The following is a 3973-nucleotide window of genomic DNA, read 5'->3' as shown; positions in this document are numbered from 1 at the left end:
TCCTCCACCCAGGTCCGCCTCACAACCCTTTCTGAGCTCCTGACTCCTCTCCAGCCTCTTTTTGCTCCCATGTTGTGCCTTGCAGGAAGATTCACTCTGAAGTATCTCTCACGGATGTGCTGCTGGCACAGCCCTTTCCTTGGGGCAGCCACTGACATGCCCTAAGGAAAGATCCCAGCTCCCACCCGGGCACCCCTCGGCCGTGAGCCCTGTGTAACCTCACTAAGAACTGACCCCCAGCCATTCAAATCCCTACAAAGGCTCCCACTGCCTTTAATTTAGTCTTTCAAAGCATGCACGTCTTTATTTGTTAATATTTACCAAAGCCCTTCCAGTCTTTGGCTCTTTGATTTTGCAACCTTTTATGATTCTCACTAGATGAAGTTTTCTTTTCCTGAAAAACAACCCAGCCCCAGCCCAACCAGCTGCATGCTCCTCTCTCCTGCTGTTTGTGCTTGCTTTCATGGGAAGGTTGGCTTCCTCTCCTTTCCCCTTTTCACCCAGGTCATTATTGATCTGATCATTCCAGCAGCAGTTTTGTGGCAACAGCTGTCTGTGCTGTGCCCTCCCATGAATCCATGACCTGCTAACCATCCTGATTTCTTGCTTGTTGCCCTTGCCTGGGTTCATTCACAGATCACACAACAGTTTTTCATAGGGGTGGTCTATGCTTTATTTCACCAATTACTTCTATTTCTCAGCTTCTGTAGCACAACACCTTATGGGTTCCTCATCTCTTCAGAATTATCTTCCAATTAATGTACAGGTACTGTATTTCCAGCAAATACTTCCTTTTAATAGAAAATGTGCCCTAAAAATGGCGTGCTGGAGACCCTGAATAAGTTCATCAACACAAAATGCTCTGAAGATGGCTGGATCGGGCTCAGATCCAGGCTCAATCCCTATTCCTGATGAGGAGCCCACCAGCCACACAGAAATAAAAGAAAACCTCTCTTTGGGATTATAACACCTTGTACAGTTTTCCCATGGGGAAATTGTACAAGGTGTTATACTTTGTACAATGCCAGCATGGGGCTACAGCACTTTCAGACTCCACAGGTCAAGCAAGATGGATAATTTTTCTTGGATCCTGGCTGATCCCTCACTGCATTATTAACAAACAGCTGTATTTTGATCAGCTTTGATGTAAACTTTATCTGACCCAGTGGTGAGGTTCTTCAAATGAGACCACCCCACAGAGGTCCCTGGGTGAGGGGTTCAGAAAATAATTGTGAGTAACAAAGAGGAGCCAAATTAATTCCTTCACTCTGAAAAATGGTGTGTGTCTTCTGAGCCAGGAAACAAAAGGATTTCCATGGCATTCCCGTACAAAAGTATTAATGATTTAATTTCCGTGAAACCAGCTGCATAAAAAATTCTGTGGCTTTCCCAATAAACTGTGATAAAACCAAGCCCCCATACTGCTTAATTGCACTTATTAGCAAGCCAATTGTCTGTCACATTTATTTTGTTATGCAGGCCGTGTTTGTCAGAAAGAGCATGAGATTTTTAATCAAACTTGTAATAATCACCACAAGACAGATTTTTGAAGGGCACAACTTCACCCAAACAAGCACATTTATCATCGCTGAGGACACAGAAGAGGTGGCTGTATGTTGGTATATGAAAACATCTGGTTGTATAAAGATTTATTTCTTCCATCCTATTCTGACTCTAATGCATTTGCAGACCTGCTTGATGGACCTTTGGGTGAGCCTGGGGCTCAGGTCCCTGCCCAGGTGAGGGGAGTCACAACGCCCAGCACATAAATCATTGACAGACACACAGATTTACGTGCTCAAAGACTGTCATGTTGCTTCTTCTCCAGCTGGTACAACTGCATGTCTCTCTACCTGTTCCACCAAAGTTCAGCCCCACAACTCTTCTCTGTCCAGAGAGCCTGGTCCAGCACGGACGTGCTCGGCAAACACACGGCTGCGGGCAGAGGTCACAGCAGTGTTGCCTCCCTGGCAGATGTGGTGTTCCCAGTGGACTCTGGCCTCTCCTCGCTGCCACACCACCCCTGTCATTGCCCACAAGGTGCCTGGCACGAACATTTCCTAGGCTGCAGAAAGCACCGTGATTGAACTTTCCTTCCAGACATTTATCTTAATAACCCACACACATCCTTAGCACGCCACCCTGTTCTTGTTTGTTCCATGAATATTCCAGACGATCACAAAGGTTGTCCAACACTCTCCACCATAAATCCTCTGTCTCAAGTTGGTTACAACTTTGTAAAGGTTCACTGGCTCTCTCTGCCAAGGAAGCAAGGGGGCAGGGATATTTTATCCATGCTAAAATAATTCTAAAATAGTTTTTTGTGGAAAGGTCTGATGCCAACATGCCAACAAAACCTGGCAGCAGAGAGAAGGGTTAGTTCTGCCATCTTAACGATGAGGTTGTTGACCTGATAAGCTAATAACTGATAAGCTTCCGAGAAGCCGCAGTTGTTGCATTTCTCAGCAGAGGTTTGATAGATGCTCCCAGCTGAATTCCCTGAGAATCTCATCAATGTGAGGGCCAGTGGGCTCTCCTCTGCAACTGCAGATGCTCTGGGCTTAGCCTGGGCACCTTGGGCTGAAGATGGGATATTTAACTTCCTTGTTTTCCTAGGGATCTTTGTGGGTGGAAGTTGCCCCACTTAAGCACCAGGAGGGCAACACCTGCACTTGTGTTTGAGAAACTGCAGTTTGTTTTAGCTCAAACTATTTTTTTTTTCAGAAACTGGTAGAGAGCAGTAGGGCTGGAAGGGAGATTGGGGGCCAGGCAAGGATGTAAGCACAAGCAGCCCTGAGAGGGTAAGGCAGAAGAACAGGCTGAAGGACAAAGTCCTGATGGGCTCAAGCCCAATGTGTGGCAGTTCCCTTTCAGAGCTTCAACCAGATCCTAAATTTTCCAACTCCCACTGCATTTCCACCATCCGCAAGTGTCCATGAAACCTTCTGGCCCCATGCAAAAAGCTGTGAGAGCATGGCTGACTGCCCCAGAGCTGGCTTGGGGCATGTGGGTCTCCCAGCCACAAGCAACATCCCGACTTACAAAGGTAAAGCAGCACACCGAGTTGTTGCTCGTTAAGAAACACCCTCTGCTCTGCTCACCGGCTAGACAGGGCTCCGTGCAAAAAGCAGGAGATGAATATCTAATAAGGCTTCTAATCCATGCCCAGAGATAAGCCAAATTAATTTTGCACAGGCATCTCTTTTCAGTCCCGGATTTGGCAGCCACAGAATTGCCCTTTGAGGAATGTTTCATGTCTGTGCTTTAATCATTTGGGGCTTCTCCGTGCCAGCTGTGGTACAAGTGGGGACAATAATGACCAAGGAGACATTTATGTGTGGCAAAATAGACCCAGCAGCCAATTTTGTGTAATAAAAAAAAAAAAAATCCAGGTGGGTACGAGGGGCAGGAGGACACTGAGGTACCACAGGTGGGTGAGGGATGGTCACTAATGACTCATGGAAGCAAGTCAGAGATTGCATGGAGACCCCAGAGCAACCTTCCAGTTTCTGAAGTGGGCTACAGAGAAGCTGGAGAGGGACCCCACCATGACCTGTAGTTACAGGATAAGGAATAATGGGTAAAAATCAAAAGAGGGAAAATTTAGTTTAGATATTACAAACTACTTCTTCCCTGTGAGGGTGGGGAGGCACTGGCACAGGGTGCCCAGGGGACCTGTGGCTGCTGCAACCCTGAAAGCATCCAAGGCCAGGTTGGATGGTGGAAGGTGTCCCTGCCACGGCAAAGGGTGGGAATGGACAGGATTTAAGGTCCCTTCCAACCCCTTAACTTTCTATGATTCCATGAATTTGGAAAGGACAGTGAGCGTCCCTTGCGCGCAGCATACGCAGCGAGGCAGCGCTGAGAACGCTCACACACACGCGTAGGTGTGAAGAGAGAAATGTCACATTCATTTTACACCGTTTCCCACGCTCTCCATCAGCAGGATCGCTGCCCGGTCGGGACATCCACT

The sequence above is a fragment of the Geospiza fortis genome, unplaced genomic scaffold, assembly GCF_000277835.1.
Source record: "Geospiza fortis unplaced genomic scaffold, GeoFor_1.0 scaffold128, whole genome shotgun sequence".
Classification (NCBI taxonomy): Eukaryota; Metazoa; Chordata; class Aves; order Passeriformes; family Thraupidae; genus Geospiza; species Geospiza fortis.
This window is presented reverse-complemented; position numbering follows the sequence as displayed.